Genomic DNA, 18050 nt, shown 5'->3' with positions numbered 1-18050 from the left:
GGACCTAAGCAAATTGCTTTTATTTGTTTATATTTGTGATTTTGGGATGTGTGAATGGAGCTGCTGGGGCCAGCCAAAGCAGTAGCAACGATTGCCTAAGCTCCCCATGTCCCTCCAGGAGCTGTGGCCACCCCAAACCACAACATGCCTCTGGACTTCACATGGAATCATACCATGGTAAAGAGCTGGGTCATGCTCGAATATCAAACCACAGGGAATCCTGCCCAGCAAGATTCGTGGATGAAAAGTCATTCTGAGCTCTTCAGAGCTCTGCCAGATATACCTCACCAGGCTTTGGAAAGCTGGGGTTGAAAGGCTAGGAATCCCAATAGATGTGTCAGCTGTTTCATTGGTCTTTGTGAGTATGCAACATTCCTTGCATTCCCTATAAGATCATGAAGCAAGGAGCTTTAAAGGGTATGACCTAGCAGTGTAAAGCTGCATCCATCCTTCCTAGCACCTGCTGGTGATAGGATCACCACACAGATGCTGCCTGGAGCCTGCCTGGACATGCCTTCTCCTGGATCAGAATTCCAAGCCCCACATGCTTCTTCCACCAGCTCTGCCAATACAAGAAAGGCATCGTCTAGATACTCAGCATATCTTTCCTGTAATGCCTCATGTAATATAAGTATAATTCCATGTAATGCCTCATACAAGTTTACACGGGGCCCTAAGGACAATACATTGCAAAATGTATAGAGTAGTGGCTTCTGTTTTATGAGCAGCCAGTCAGCCTTCATGCTTGGTCTGTTAAACATCATGTGTATCTATATGTCTGCGTATGTATAAGTGGCTGTATAGAAAACTAAAGGAAAACCAAGTTAACTGCCCTCTAACACACTCCACACTCTACCTCTGAACCTTTGCTGCCTACAAAAATCAGGCTGCAGTCTTCAAAGGGTACAGAGTGCTCCACATACAGTAGTTTGCACTCAGCAATGCAAGAATTTGCAATTTCAATGTTTTTATCATTCTTGTTGCCATCACAGATTTTAAGACCTGCAAGGGACCTCTCTAGTTTGACTGTGGGGGAAGCAGAACATTCTTCATAGGGTGATATGATAATAAAATATATTCATTTTTAGTAGTGGTTTTCTTCTCCTGTTATTTAACACTGAATAGAGAAGCTGTTGAAAGAAGCAAGCAAACAAGACAGACAATAGGAGGGGCACATTTCGTCTAAGCATTCATTAGCCCATTTGCTTGAATGAGAAGAAAAGCAAAGCAAAGCAGAGAGAAAGGGCCTGACATTTTTGCCCAAGCACAGGGATGAAAGGTGGGCTTTATAACCTTTAATTTCTTGCAGCATCCAATAAGCATAAGGCTTGGTTTTGCAATGGCGGTACTCAGTTTTAAACTGTTTTCCCTAAGCTGAAGATTTACTTCCTAGGATACCTAAAAGCTACTGAAGTGGCAGCTGAGATTGTGGAGAAATCTGAGTACATATCAGTTAGGAGGACTCTTCCTCATGTAGTTATAAAAGGAAAGAATGTGCAGGGCAGGAACTGCACTTTGGTTTGTGTTTGTACTCTGCCTAGCACAGGGTGGTCTTAATTCCTCAGCCCAAGGGTTTAGAGGCAGAAAAAAACATAATAATCAAATCACCAAGACAGATAAGTGGGGGTCTCGAACTATCTGTTAAATAAGCTGGTCTAAGGTCACCAGAATTAGCATCTACAGGACTTGCCATATGCTGCAAAATAAATATGAGGGCCAAGATTAAAATATGAATGATCAAGAAACCTTCATGTGAATTCAAGAAAGACCTCAATGTGTTTATTGAGGAGAAGATAATAGCTCTGCAATTCAGTTGCATCTCTCATTAAACATTGTTAAAAAACTCCATGAAAGTAAAATGAAGTTAATTGAATTTAAATCAGCTAATAAATATTCCTTTAGATACTCTTTTCCCAGCAAAAGAGCAAAAAGGGATGATGCTAGTAGTGTATTATCAATGTTAAAAATGTGACCCTAAAAAAGGCAAAAGAAAGAGGAATTCACTATATATGAGTATGCTAAACATAAAATTTGCATCGTATTCCTGGCTGGGACCATTCACCAAATTAGATATTTTGGTAAACTTTAAGAAATCCTTGCTGACTGTAGAAAGGTATAAACAGTGCTGTAGACCGGAAAAAAATTATCTTCAAACCTCCATTACTATTTTCTGTCCTATCTGTATAACCACAGACAATTGTGGTAGTCATATACACACATACTTAAGCCTGAGTATCCCCAGGAAATCGTTCAACAATGATAAATGAACAAAAGTCATGCAGAGTAAAATGGAAAATCGACTCATGCTGGAATTACACATTACAGAATTAACTTGGTAAGCATGCTGTAATGCCAAATTTGATCCATGCATGCAACTCTTACAAATTTGCGCCAACATCTGGCTTCTTATCTGAACTTTCCAAGCTGCTTCACAGTTATACAAAACTAGCTTGGATATTTTATGAGAACAAGCTCTCTCTCAAATTTTCCAATACTTCCTATCTTCAAGCATGCCAGAATACCACAAGAATGTCTTTTTTCCTGGCACTGTGAATTGGACTGATTCAGACGTCACTGATAGGGTATACTACAGGATAATTTATACCAGAAACGGTGCTTTTTTTAGGAGTAGAAGTTTTGCTCTGCCAAGCCAACCCAATCATCTGTTTAGTCTGATAACCTGATGACAGTGGCCTTTGCCTAGTCCTCCAGAGCAAAAATTAAAATAAATTGTAACCCCTCCTCCCCCCAAAAAAACACCTCACCCCCACTACAAAACCAGTTAAAAAACTCAAGCAAAACCATGATCACGAAGTCATAGTACCCACCAGTACTGAGCAGTCAGGACTGAATCAAGATTCTCTGTATGCAATCGTTAGTGCCCATACCTCAAAAAAGTAGCTGATACTATAAACCCAAGTCATACACCTATAAACTAATGCAGACAACAGTGGATGCTCCTCTTACAAGGACAACCGAATGTGAAATTAGTTTACTCAGTGGAACCAAAGAAAATCACCCGTTCAGCCAACAAGTTTGCTTGTATTTCTCTATATCTAGATATATTTAATTAATCAAAGGAGGAGAAGTGGTCTTCCATCCTTCCTGGAGAGAGCCTTGAAAGAATTTTTTACAGTAAGAAAAATTAATATAGTGGTGAAAAGGAAACCAGCAGTACTGGCTTATGGAGGGACTGGATAAGCACATCCAATGCACTTTCTGGAAGAATGCTTAACTTCTCTCAGCTTTTTATTTCCTTTCCAATTAAGACAACAAAATTTCATATTTTCTTCTGACTTTCCACTTCAAATGGACAATGCAGGAAGTAAAAACTTGGTACCAAGTCACCAGATGAGGAAATTTTGGGATTCAAGTTACACTTAATTAGAAGAGTCATCCTTAAACCACCATTGTAAATGTCAATATTTTCCCAGCCTGCTCTCCAATAAGCCATTCATGCTGAAGACAAACTGTCTTCAGTTTTTAAAGCAGCCACTATGAATCACAATAAAAATACTCCTCCCTCACTTGCAACAACATACCATCTTGGAACACTTATAACTCCACCTGTTCCAAAATAAGAGCACGTCTAATTCATACAAACTCTGAATTATCCCGGGATACAACAAGAAAACCAATGAAGGGAAGATTATTACGACATCAAACCACCTGTGAGAGTTACACTGTTGTACTACCATACATTACACTATCCAGTGGTCTCTAATCAGACTTTTTATGAACTGACCCACATTGTATCTGAAGAGAGGAACAGAACACTATCACTAGTACACAGTAACATCATAAAACTAGTTAAGTTCAAAATTGCAACTTCTTTATACTCCTACACTGCATTCTAAAAAATACCTTAATCCCAAAGAAACTGATTAAATGCAAACATAAGCACACATCTTATGTGTGCTTGGATCTTGGGCTAAAGAATCGCTGGAGTTGACCCAAAGTAGCAGTCTCTCCCCTGACTGCGGTGCATTTTGGATCACTGCCCTCAGCCCTTCTGATCTGTTTGTGCATCGCCTACAAATTCAGCAGAGCTGCACACACAACCCTTTGAAGTCACTCTGCTTGTTTCACTAAGTACACAATGTTGTGTCTATTTACAGAACACAGCAAAGGAAGAGGCAACTACTGTCCAAGAATATCCATTTATTTTTTGCTGATAATGGCTGGAACTTAAAGCAGGAGAACATCTCCAGCCTGTTACTTTCTAGCTTTTCCTCAAGAGGAGAATTCAACATGTATCCAAGAACACAAAAGAATAGAGTCAATGTAAACCGAACAATATTTCTAGTCCAGCCTGCTGTGCTCACCTCAGGAAAGTATCTTCCATCACATACCTCCTCCCATTCTCCCTTGCCGCATGACCAGAAAGACATATGACATTCTTTAGCGTTCATTTTACAGAATAATAGTGTGCATTTCAGCTTCCAGCAAGATAAGTGTTCATATTTTCCTGGATTACAGGTTCCTATGAGCTAAAGATGGAATAAGGTCTATTAATTCATCCAGTCCATCTCCCTCCCTATCAGCAGGTAATCCAAGCTAGCAGAGAAGGACTCTGTCCCTTCCAGAGGCTAGTTGAGAAATTAACTACAAACAGAGGAGTTGGCTTGCTAACTAAAGAACTATTTTTCCTAAAATCTCCATCCTGATCTCCAGGCACAGTTCAGCCAGTGAAGAAGTGACAATGAGCTGCCAGCCCTGCAGGACATTTTCCAGGGCGCTATCTGAGCTTTACAAAACCCCAACCAACACTATCAGCATTTTTCATGGAAGATTATTTAGCCTCATTCCATCAAGCAGCTCTTCTTGATGTTCCAGTTATAGAGGCATCTGTCTCTATAAACATTTCTAATCATTCCTCAGAAATCATTCCCTTTGCTCTCATAATCAACTCCTTCCCCTCCCTCTCAAACTTTCAAAGGGCAGGTGTCCTACGTGTAAGCCAAGGACCCAGATGCACCCACACTGCATGCATAAAGCCTGTTATTCTTCCATTCATAACTGGGATATCACAGACAACTGAGCTGCCTTGTATTATTACTCACTGCTCACTGCAGGAGCTGAGCCTGACCACAGGCCCTTGGTTTGTTTCAGCCCTGTGACATTGTGTGTACTCTTTCACACCCAATACACATGTTAACCTATCATTCATTTTATTTTCCTGTTTCCATCCCTCAGTCTCCTCAGATTGTTCTGCACTGTCAGTCTGCCTGCAGAGAAAGAGGTCGTTACCAACAACTGCAGACGCCTAAGTTTTACCCATGAAAAGGTAAAACACACTGACCCCTTCGGATGCCTTTCATGTTCTTTCCTCAGTTGTCATCATCCAGGCTTATACATCACATCACCAGTAAGCATAAATACATTTTATTCTTCTACAGGAGAAACATCATCAAGTTTCCTCAAAAGAGCTGCTGCTTTGTTTACTCATAGAAGCAGCATAAAGGGTACCTCTGTGACGATATCCAATATCTTTCAGAACACAACTGTACCCTGAACCACTCATCAGCCTCCCAAGCAGGTTGAATTTCAGCCTAAGCGACACAAAGAAGTATATTGTGGCTAGCTGATGAGGGAAGGGATTTGAGGTTTACAGTTCTTGAGTCTTCCAGCAGTCACAGGGTAACGTGACAGAAAGTAAACATCTTTCTAGTGAAAATAGCTATGAATGAAATTGATATCCTTTTTTTTTTTTTTCCCCCTGCACCTGCCTTTGTTTCAAATCCAGGATCATTACAAGAAAAAAATCTTCAACTCAATTGTCTAAGGAAGGGAATGCCTGGCATTGTTATGTGGCATTTTCAGAGTTAGCTGTCAGGTTTCGTTTAGCATTCCAAACTGGTCCTACAGTTTGGCTTGCCTGGAAATTTTAAATGCAAATGTATTTGCAGGGTGGCATGAGAGAACAATATCAGAATTTCACCTCATACCACAGCTCCTCGCTCGGTTCCATCTGACTCCCTTTTCCTCCCTCCCACATAAACAGATTTTGCAGCTACTGAAAAAGAAAAAGCTTAAACAAGAAAATCTTTCCCTGTTATTTTTTTCCTACTGAGAGACTTTCCCTGGCCCTTCTGCTTAAACAGACCTAAACCATAATTTAAATAATGCTTCAAAAATTGCCTACAACTCTACCTTGAGATGTACAGCAGGCAAGAAATTTCTTTAATAACAGAGAATAACAACACTTAATTCAAATCATCCCCATACAGTATTTTTCATCTTCTAAGGGCTGGATATCCACTAGCTAAATAATCACTGTTTTCTCAACACCTCAAACTCACTAGTCTTAGGCTAAGAAACCAGGAGGAAAGCACACAAGATCAAGGGTATTTGCTTCTAGACAAGCATTTGTCATTTTCTTCTCTTCTTTGTGCTCAGTGTCAATGAGACCCAGGCCACAGATGTAGTCAGGTAATTACCAGCTTCAGGTAATTACAACTCAACAGTTCCTTGAGAGGCTCTGGTCAGGGCTATTGGAGAGGCAAATTTTTCATTGACCTTAATATGAAGGTATTTATCTAGCAGTGATGTTGAAACAGTTCAAAAACTGTTAAACGATCAGAACATGACCTGTTTTCTTTCTAGTGCAAGGATGCTGGATGCCCATGCAAGGGACCAACCACTTGTGTAAATCTAGGCACAACCTGAACACAGCTCAGCAGTTTATGCTGTGCTACGTGAGACCAGAATACATTCTACAAATTATAGCACCACTACTGTGTAGCAAAAAGCTCTGGTTTTCCCTTTAACGAACAGCTTTTTGGTTTGCATTTGTGGTTTTTTATCAAACACACACACAAGAGCGATACTTTAAAGGAAAATAAAGTAGGCCAGAAGGTCAGCAGATACAAACGGTCACAGCCTGTAGCTCTCTACCAATCTACCTTGCTGCAGTTAACATCCATTACAATATTTAATTCTGTTGTTGAAACAGGAAATACTAGTTTGGGCCATTACCTATTATTTTTGTTCAAAGACTAAGTGCCACTTACAGTTCCATTACCAATCTTGCATTTTATCATGTGTATTTATGGAGCTGTTCATTAATCCTGCTGGCTTTTACATTTTTAAAAAAAAAAAAAAGTAATTTTACTGTTTTTTTCATTGTGGCTACATTTTACAACTATAATTCTACCTGTCAAAAAAATTAAAAGGAAATGCTTCTAGAATGGAAAGGAGGGGAGGTATGACTGTAACCCATGGATCAGATTTTTTGAAGTGCTCAGGGCTTTGTGTTGAAGATGCAGAACTTGGCTTACACAAATATATAAAGTTCCCCAAAGAACTCTGGATACAAAAGTTTGAGAATGGAAAAGAAAGACCTGAAAACCTAGCGATTTACTCCAGAGCCCAAACACAAGCCTAGGAGAGTTCAAAATCTGGCTCTGTCTTGGGTAACGAGTACTTTTAGAAATTCCTCTTACACTGTCTGCTTTGCGGCATCTTTGCATTGTCCCGGTCAATGCTTGTTTTACAGTAAATCACATACTAATAGTCTGCCTAGAGAAATCAGAGTTATATGCAGTATCCATTGAACTCTCAGAACTAAGTTTTAGATATGCTATGGCTACAGAAGTTATGAACAAAGAAGAGTTTTGCTAGGCAGCACCACACCTCTACATCCAACTATGCACTCGATGCCAAGCGTCTCCAGTATTCTACAGCTACTGAACTATTTCTTTTATTCAAACAGTAACAAAGCTGCCTAATCATCACCTAATAGTCGTCTTTTTCATAAAAGCTAATAGGTGTGTGAGGCAGAGGCAATGAAAAGCATTTATTTTAAATGAAGCAGCAAATATCAGTTTCAGATCTATCCTTCCATTATTGATCAACATGCTGGTAAGCACAAAAACTGATTGTTTCTTGTAATTTAAAATTAAATGCTTAAAAGTTCGCTGGCTGGAAATTATGAACATTAGAAAAGCTAAATCGTTTCCTTGATCCTTTTTCTAAGCCTGTTTCTCTTGTCGCTTCTACAATATTAAAACAGTGGCACACATCCAATTTAATGTATTCTTGAAGAAAAGGAAGACACCGGATCTCTACCATCCATCACCTGTGAGATGCCAAAATTAACTAAGACCGCACACACATAAAAACTGAAACGCACAAGCGTTTGTATATTGTATAATCTTTATAGAAGTGTATAATCTCCCGCAAAAGCTATCAAAGATTATACACTCCAGGGTGGGAACATGCAACATCATCCTGCCAACCTCCCCTCAATCTTACTCATGCATACAGATCTTACTTGCGTGAATAAGGCTCAGAGCAGTCAACCCACAGGAACCACATTTAGAGTCAAGTCCAGTTACCTGAGAGAGCTATTTCAGACTGTAAAGAAAAGGAGATGAGCGTCTGCACAAATATTAATTTAACATTAACTTAGCGTGCAAAACCTGCGAGCCCGGGGTCCAGAATTAGCAGAAATCATCCAAACGGCCACGAGGGCTGTATTTTATCGCACTTCACAGGAATAAACAAAGCCGGGAGCCCCCCTCAGAACCTGCAGCCCATTCCCCTGCAGGCTCCACTGTCTCACTGGAACCCCTGACCTCCCACCGCCACGGGTGGCAAGCGGGGTCCCCGAGCTGCCAGGAGACAAGCAAGTCCCGTGTCCGCCAGGGCGAAGGGGGACAGACCCACTTTCCATCCCCTAGTTTTCCGTGGCGAGCCCGCTCCCCCCTCTCCGCGCGGTCCCCGGGGGATGCTCGGTCCCCGCCGCCTCTCCGCACTCACCGTGCGCTGCCGGGGGAAGGATCCCAGCCCCTGGGGTGGGGTAAGGAGGTGGGGGTGGTTTGGGGTCCGCTGGCCCCGCAGCGGGTCCGGTGCCACCGGGCGAGGCGGCAGCGCGATGCACAATGCGCGGCGCGGCGGGGCGGGGCGGAGAGAGACGGGGCGGGAGGGGAAGGGGGGGCACAGGCAGGGGGGAGCCAAAGGGAAAACAAAACCTCAAAAAACCCAAATCCACCCGGAACGGAGGGGAGCCCCAACCTCTTCTCCCCGCTGCAGCTCTGCCTTTCTGAGCCCCTTCGCAGGGATGGGTGGAGGGACGAAGGGATGGATGGATGGATGGATGGATGGATGGATGGACGGACGGAATGACTGTTTGCAAAGGCTTATAGTGATAGGACTAGGGGCAATGGGTATAAACTGGAGAGGGACAGATTTAGACAAGACATAGGGAGGAATTTCTTCACCATGAGAGTGGTGAGGCACTGGCACAGGTTGCCCAGGGAAGCTGCGGCTGCCCCATCCCTGGAGGTGTTCAAGGCCAGGTTGGATGGGGCCTTGGGCAGCCTGGTCTGGTGGGAGGTGTCCCTGCCCATGGCAGGGGCATTGGAACTGGATAATCTTCAAGGTCCCTTCCAACTCAAACTATTCTATGATTCTATGGATGCACGGATGGACAGACGGACAGGGTCGCTCGGAGGGACCCCTCTCTATTTATTGGCAGCACCTTTCTTCCCCGCCTGGTGCGGCTCAGTGGGAAGGGTCCTCCCAACCCCGCCGCCCAGGAGCAGGGCTTGGCGTCGGGGAACTGCGAGAGCCAGTGCTGGGTGATGGCTCAGTGGGGCTGGTTTGGGGCTCCTCAGCGTGGAGCTGGTTCCTGCAGCCTCCGAGCTGTTTTGCAAAGCCCGGCTGATGAATCCCTTGCTGCTCCAACGAGCTTCTGGGTGGCGGATGCTGAAGGATGCTGAAGGGGGAGAAAGGGGAATAGTATGAAGGCAGCAAACAAAAGGTTTAATTCCTTCTGCAAAGGTGCAGGTGGAGGCAGGAGTCTGGTGGAGGCAGGAGCCCAAATGAGCTTGTCCACACGTGTCAAGCGAAGGTGCGACTTCTTAAGGAGAGCCAGTGCTCTTCCTGATATCAGATATGCCAGCAAATGAACTCTCCAAGACTCGTTTTGGAGTTTTAGAAAGCAAGCACCCTTTATCAGGCCTGGGCAACACAAGGGAGTGATCTCCATCAATTGTGTGCAGTGAGACGAGAGCTGGGGACAGAATGTCATTTCCCACTTACATATACGCATGTATAAATTTTCCTAGAAAATGTATGCATATTCTATTACTTCCCAAGGACTAATTTTAATATTATGAACTTCACAACAATCAATACTCCTCCTAATTTGGAGCTGGATCCAGCTTTCTTCTTGACCTTGCATTTGACATAGGGAGACATTTCAAACAGAAGTGATTAAAGAAGAAGAGGCATCTGTTCAGCACAGATCATACTGAACACAAGATGTTATCATCTTCAAAGAATGAACGCTGTCTGGAAAAGAACACTGTCTGAAAGAAAACACGTCAGAGGGACATTTTGTCTAACTTTCAAAGAACACAATTACTTAGACGAAACTTAGCTCTACTTTAGCTTAAATCAAAAATATTCCACTTTTTGTAATAGTAACTACTTCTTGTATCACCAGGTGCTCCAGTACCAGAGGAGCTGGAAGTCCACTGGGAAACATCACACCTTGTGCCAGGTGTCAGCACAAGGACTTGCACGTGTGAAGGAATGTGTAACGCTGGCTGATGTTTGCTTTGTGTATCAATCAAAACTTGTGGTTTCACCTGGTCTGTAGTTTTGATCTGCGTTATGAGATTTAAACCAAAGGGATTTTAAACCAAACTGGCAAATCAATTTCACCGTGAGTTTCAGCAAATCAAATCATAGCTCGTTTGGGGTATCTGGCAGACACGCTACTTTGGTTTCCTACGTGCTTCAGCTGTTCCACGTGAGGGAATGACTGTGCCAAGAAGAGGACTCAAATCATGACTCTTGTTTGGGTCCTAATGTCACAATGTCTTGTCACAATACTGTAGGCTTCAAAATACATGGTCTTCTGATCTCAGAAGGGGCTGCTCATGATTCACTTTCTTCCCATTTCAGTGGAAGCTGGATATCAGTGACTTACTATACTGATTTGATCCAGTATGTGTTCAGACTATAATTACTTTGAATGGTAACAGTAGATGAAGGAATCTAATAGAGGAGAAGTAAGCACCATACAAAGGAGTCCCCCTTTGTAGTGTTCAGCTCAAACTGTTACACTTTAAAAGCAATTAATTAAGTACACTTTTGTCTATTTCCTGACTCCAAAGACAACAACAGTGCATGAGTTGTCATATTGTATTTATACTTGCAGAATTCATGGTCTCTTTTGCCGTGAAATGGTGAAACAATCAATCTCATGACTAAGTAGTCTGAGAGTCACGTAACCTATAAAACCACACTCCTGTATAGAAGAAACCCACGATTTCTCATCAGGTTAGCTGACCCAGAAACCTGGGGAAGACCACTTTGCCCTTCTAAACCTTTGATGGAGGAATGAAAGGAATGTCCCCGATTGTCCTTGTCCCCGAATGCCAAGAAGAGTCAATCTGAGGATCAGGGAGCAGTTTCTTCTCCAGATCTGACAGTTTTTTTCAAACAGTAGGTCACTAAGACACGTTAAAGCCCCTGGAAGAGACATTTTCATCACTGGCTGTTTTCTTTTAAGTTGTCTCTATTTTAGAAGGCCAAACCAAATGATTAAAACACAATTAATTAACATACAAAGGAACCTGAGTTAGGTCTTTGATCCATAAGTTTTACAAATTCACTATTACATAATGCTTTTTTGGTAGGAAATGGTATCCAAATTTCTCTTCAGAAGCCTCAAATACATTAATTTGTTTATTTAACAAAGCAAAAATATAGAGGTTACATTCTCTTTGGAAGTTTTCCAAAAACTTTGCTTTAAAAACTACATACTCCCTAGGAAGCACAGAAATGAGAGAATTGTTACTTACAATTGATTTTGGTGATGATTAACAGGATTGCAGCTAGAACTGAATGGGCAACCTCTCTGCACCCTTCCACAGCCCAAGTGATTTCCATCAAAACTAGCATGACCATAAATCTCTTTTTGATAGGAGCCTCTTATGGAATCAAAGCCTCATTTTGCAGTATTAATTTATGATTACTCTGGGCAAGTGAAATAGCACCCAGATACAGTATCTTGGTGTGAGAAATATTTAGTTATGTTTGTTTTTCACAACAGGAAAATATACCAAAGGGTTCAAATTAATCTCAATGCCAGATGAGGTAACATCAGTCAGAATATTCTCAAGTCTTTTGCTAAAAGCCAAATGCATCCAGTTGCTTGAGGAAAAAAACCCACATCAGTAGCAACATCTTCCTACTAAGGTCTAATTGGTATACTTACATTTTTTACTAGAGATGGTAGGCAGAGACCAGTACAGCATTGCTACACTGATAACAGCTGTAACACGGAGACAGCAACAATTCAGAGAGAGCATCAACTGATTTTATTGCTCCCCATCAGTTCAATACCAATGTAAGTGCACCACGAAAGGGACCAGGAGTACTGTAACTGTAGTCAGCCCAGGTGTCCAGGGCAGCAAAGCTGCCTAGTGTAGTTATCTGTACATAGCAACCAATAGCTTTTTTTTTCCCCTCTCTTAAAGGGCACTGCCAGAGAGAAAGCAAGCCCTCTTCAATACCTGTGTAATACTAGAAATAATCAGCCAAAGCATGCTCTGAAAGGCAGCGGAAGCCAAGTCAAAAGGCAGTTCAGTTCCATTCTCTGTGATTCAGTTCCTCCCTTCCCAGAGCCGTTTTTAGATTGCTGTCTGAAAATGTGCTTCCAGCAAAACAGGAGCTGTGTGGAGCCAGGTGACTGGGGTGATGATGCAGGAGGATCCCCTTCCTTTACTCTTTGACTCCCTGCAAAGATGGGTGGCAGGACACCTTCACACTGTAAAAGCACATATTGCTGCCCTTCATACGCAAATAAATGCTTGCTCGGCTGTTGAGGGAGGTAGAAGTTTATATGGACAGAATAGGAGGTTTCTCTACCTGAGGGAGCTTGCCTAGCAGTGGGTCTGTGCTAAGCAGCAAGGTAAATATGCCTTGCAGGAGAGGCCAGGTCCTGGGGTCTATCCTACTAACAGGACCTCATCTAAAAGTGTCCTGGGGTGCATCAAGCATGGCATTGCTAGCTGATTGAGGTAGGTGATTGTTCTGCTCTACTCCACTGGTGCAAACTCCCAACTTGAGTACTACGTACAGTTTTGGGCACTGCAGTATAAAAAGGATATAAAGCTACTGAAGAGTGTTCAGAGGAGGGTCACAAAGTTGGTGATGGATTTGGAGAGGCAGGTGTATGATGAGTGGTTAAAGTCACTTGGTCTGTTCAGTGTGGAGAGGAGGAGACTGAGAGGAAACCTCATCACAGTTGACTGCTTCCTCACAAGGGAAGCAGAAGCAGGCATTGATCTCTTCTCTTTGGTCACCAGTGATAGGACCCAAGGGAATGAGAGGAAGATGTGCCAGGGGAGGTTTCCATTGTATGTTAGGAAAACGTTCTTCACTCGTACGGTGGTGGAGCAATGGAACAGGCTCCCCATGGACGCAGCAATGGTGCCAAGCCTGACAATATTCAAGAAGCACTTGGACAACACCCTCAGACACATGGTGTGAATGCTTGGGTTGTCCTATGCAGGGACAGGAGTTGGACTGTCAAGGGTCCAACAAGGGTTGGACTGTCAAGGGTTGACCCACAAGGGTCATCCTTCCAACTCAGGACATGATTCTATGATTCTGTGATTACTTCCATCTCACTTTGTTTCCCTGCATGAAGTGACCAAAGCAAGCAGCAGCTCACACACAAATAGCCTGAGATGTGGAGACAGCAGCAGCTTTTAAGTTAGAACACCAGATTTATGAGGTCACCCTCCCATGGGTGATCTCACTGAAGAGACAATTAAATAGCAAAAATCAGCTGGAATACTTGCAAGAAGCAGGGCCAGCACTGCCAGCAATGTTAATCACCAGGGCAGCCTGACTGGCAGCAGTAAAGGCTGAGGTGAGTGGTGGGGATATCTATATAAGCTGTGCTGAAGCAAGATGCCAGGCTGCGAGATAGTTCCATAAGAAACATGGCCATCCATGTGTTGTTGGGGACTCTGGTGCTCATATTCTCAGGCTGCAAAGAGACAGAAGATGGGTAAAGTTAATTTTAAGCAAATATTTCCTGGTACATTTCCTAGTACACTGACGTGGCACACTTTTTAGGTGTCTCAGCTATGGCAGCAAAAAGAATATGCAGGGCTTTGGGAAATACAGGGTGTTAGCTGTTAGCATTTTTTTTTTTCGTGCCCTCAGCAGTTCACAGTTATCAAAACAAGGACAAACCTCTTGACTCCTGAAGTAAAATCTGCACAACAAAGTTGTGGATGGAAGGAAATTTGCACTAGAACAAGCACAGGAAACCACAGAGCTGCAGAAAGGATGAGCTAATGGAAAAAGGTTGATGTCCTGTTACTGGCTAAAGGCTGTGGAAAACTACTAGTTCACACTGTCAAAGAGTATGACGGCCAGAGAGTGTCCTCAGTTAAGCTGTAGCATGCCCACTCCAGGCAACATCATACCACAGATATAATTGAAGGCAGAAACTTCCCTCCATTTGCAAGAACAGTTACCTGGTGAACCAGTCACTTTTCTAAACAATGAAGTAAGAGCACAGAGAATGCTCAGTTTTCACCACATGGTTAAAATTAATACAAGGCCGGATTTACTTTATTGCACAAAGTTAAGGGGTTTGTGTCCACACTTGTTTTACATGTCCCTGCTGTTGCATCTCCTCAAATTACACAAGGGATTGCTGTCAGATGAGCTGAGGATGGGAAGCTCAGGGGAAGCAAAGATGAATCGTAATTACAAACTTTCAAATACATAAGCACAGTTGCAGACAGTGGAAAAGGAAACCTACCCAGGCAACCAAGGTGCAAGTAGTTGATTAAATAACTCCCTCATCTGTGGGACAGCTGGGATAAAGACTTCTAACTTCTGATTCTGAATGGAATCTTATGTTTGGCTTCCTTCATAGCTTAAGTGGCTCAGAAGTGAGATGCTTGGCACAGCCTCCTTCCCACACCCTATCTCTAGTCACAAAGCAATTACCACCTATTTGTTATAACTTAGCATGGAAGCTTTTACTTTGTTTTTTGGCTAGTAAAATTCACCACTGTAGATATCCATTTCATCTGAAAGGGGAAGATCTTCTCTGATTAAGGATCTCCTCAGGCAACTGTATCTTACCTATTTTATGACCTTGTTGGGTTTTGCTATCAGTCTTAGATAAAGCAAGTATTTAGGAATGGAATAGAATCTGATTTATGAGATAAGGGATGATAATTTATTTTTCTATAGTGTTTTTTTCCAAGAATACCAAATGCTTCACTAACAATAACTAATTAGCTGTCTCAAAGCATTCAGTTGAGGCACTGATTGTTGTTTTGCCAAATATCTGCAGTAGGTAAAACATCAAAATAACTGTAAGATATCACCAAAGGAGATATAAAAGCAGGTATGAGTTGCTGAAGGGCATGTAGCAAATCAGCGATGTACCACTTGTATGTGTCTTAGACATCCTATGTCATGTCATCATGCTTCTTTGTAGCCTAGAAGCTTTCCAATCTCAAGGTATCTTCAAGTGTTCTGTTGAGTTAAGTGTAAGTACAGCAGTAGAGAGCTGCCACCAAGCATTCAGCACACACAAAGGGGTTTGAACACTGGAACACCGTGTTTTATTTTGGAGTTATTTTGGCCAACATTGGAGGATATATGAAATAAACCTGAGGTTTCAACTTGACAGTCTGCAGAGAAGGAAAAGGAACTGCGGTTTAGCTGATATTTCAAAACCCAACACCTTGTCAGCTCTCAGCACAATTACTGGTAGCAGTACTGCAGTTTTCTGCTGGCATCTCTGCTCTTTTTGCACATAGCTTTACTTGAACGCACCCAGGAGAAGTCTGTCAAGAGCCTACAATCCCAAGCCCATCACCACAGAGACAAGATGGTTATGAACTACAGAGCGGATACTATCCATCTTCCTGTTTTTATCTCATCTTGTAAATTAGCTAAGATTAGATAATTTTCAAATGAAATTTTCATTAGGAAGAGGGTCTCAAATCCAGACTGAAACTTTTGCTTCAAATTAGTGAAGCTGCCCTGAGAATACTTGATGCATCTAAAAACTGAAAACCCTTGTCCAGCATGCCAAGGACCCAAGTTCCTGCTTTGGTTCAAATGTTCAGTTTGCATGCTGGTCTCCCTCAGCACTTGTAGGAGCAAAACTGCAACTGTGACTTTGGCTGTTCAAGGAGGGACCTATCTCTGTCTTGTCTTTGGAATGATCTAATTTGGTGTGAACTGGGCAAAGAAACAGCATCTCATCCAGTGACCTTCCTGTTGGACATCAGGGAACTGCATAGTAATTACATATATTGTGGGAGTGACTCCAGCCCTAGCACATGAGATCCACCAGCAAAAGCAATCTATCAAAGAAGCTGTTGCTGCCTCCTCACTCTATTTCCTCTCCTACTGGCAAGGGCTGCAGAGAGGCTTGCTTTCCCTTACTGTTCAATAGGACTACAGACACTGCTATTCCCTCATTTCTCAGACATTCCTTGTGCTTCACAAAGGTCTACTCTGCCTCTGCCTCTCACTGGTCAGCAGATCCTGGGACTCTCTCAGTCATGTGGAGTATCTGATGAGTTCATGAAAGCAGAACAGCTTTAACAAGAGAAAACAAATAAAAGACAATGTGTTGAATCTTGAAAAGGGTTGCAGGAGGTAAAAGCTGTTTCTGTGATGCTCTACTGCACGGAATGATGAAGATGGTTTTTTGATGTCATGCTCTTGCCCTTCTGAGTCAGTAACTTGCTCTGGTCAAAGGAACTAGCTTATAGGACTTCTTCAGCCATCCTTTCTAAGATTTTAGGCGATGAAAAAATTAGGATCACTGTTTATTGCATCACAGGATCCACTTAAACAATTCTTTCCATAACCATGATGGAGTGTAGCACATTTGCCTTGCTACTAAGCATTTGCCAAACTCCGTGCTAGCGCTGGCTGGATTTTCCTGATTGCAAAAGTGATTCCTATAGCTCATAATATCATTAAAAGTTTAAGTGCTAAAGGCCTTTTGTCAAAGAAGAAATGGTACATAATTATCATGATTCATTTCCTGAGGACAATGAAACACTTGGAAGTAAGTGTGAAATGACACAGAGACTTTAGAGAAAAATGTTTGGCTAAAGAACTTGTGTATCATTTACAGTTATTTCAGGTTCTTATAAAAACTAATTTTAATAATTTTCACTCTGTTTTCTGATATATTTTTTAAATGATTTGTTTATTACACTGCTCAGGCTTTTCCTCAAGAGAGTCTGTTTTCTTTTTTAAGTACAGTTTTTAATACCCTGAAGATCAAACACACAGTAGTCCTATGTAACAGATTTTAAATATTAATAGCAGCACACTAGTAATGCTGTAGGGACTAATAATATCTTCTTTAAAATCCACGTACCAAAATGACTTTAATAAATAACATTACGAATTTGATGCTAGACTAAAAGTAATGCAAATATAATTCATACGCATTTTCTCCCTTAAAACAACTGTTGCAACAGTTCTTTCAAAACTGTTACTGTTACTATAAAAAGATTGGAAATTTCTGTCAAGCTCCAACAGCATATTCTATTTGTCCTTGCACAGCCACTGCTGTTTCCAAGTAAAAAACATTTGATCTCTTTTGATGCATCCAGATACATTGCTTGCGCAATGACTGGCTGCCCAGGACTGTTTAGATCCGCTCCATTTAACTTATGCTTTGGCTAGCACTTGTTTGCAGCAGCACCCATAGCTGACCTTTTTCCGACAGCAAATACAAATTCACTCAAATCTTATGGATTTGAGACTTAGGAGTTTCTTGAGTTTAAATTGCTGGCCTCTGCTGCCTACATAAGGAAGTAGGGCATCATCACAGACATCTTTTTAGGGCTCACTTTAGGAGAGAGGAGCAATAGACTGAGAAAATTCCAGCAGTTCTTGAGCATTGTCTCTTGCTGGGAACAGCTGAAGACTTTGGGAGTTGTACAAAAAAATGTCGGTGGGTAGTTTGTTAGTCAGTCAAGATCCAAAGCCTGCAAGTTTTATATTTTCACAAAGTCAAA

The 18050-nt window shown here is 42.1% G+C and overlaps 1 protein-coding gene across 3 annotated transcripts in view; it reads right to left on the bottom strand.

Moving 5' to 3' along the window:
- Positions 1-8894, bottom strand: part of PRR5 (proline rich 5) — a 92999-nt gene extending 84105 nt beyond the window's left edge. For 2 of the 3 annotated variants that reach the window (XM_054056211.1, XM_054056223.1), the window contains exons 1-2: positions 8764-8892; positions 8276-8358 (exon numbers count right to left, since the gene is read on the bottom strand). The gene's annotated coding sequence lies outside the window, so the exon portion shown is untranslated. Of the gene's footprint in view, positions 1-8275; positions 8359-8763 lie in introns of all 3 variants that reach the window. The other variant, XM_054056215.1, reaches the window with a different exon arrangement.
- Positions 8895-18050: the final 9156 nt, after the last annotated feature.

The sequence above is a fragment of the Cuculus canorus genome, chromosome 1 (assembly GCF_017976375.1).
Source record: "Cuculus canorus isolate bCucCan1 chromosome 1, bCucCan1.pri, whole genome shotgun sequence".
Classification (NCBI taxonomy): domain Eukaryota; kingdom Metazoa; phylum Chordata; class Aves; order Cuculiformes; family Cuculidae; genus Cuculus; species Cuculus canorus.
The sequence above is the reverse complement of the archived record's forward strand: the minus strand, read 5'-3'. Positions and strand labels throughout refer to the sequence as shown.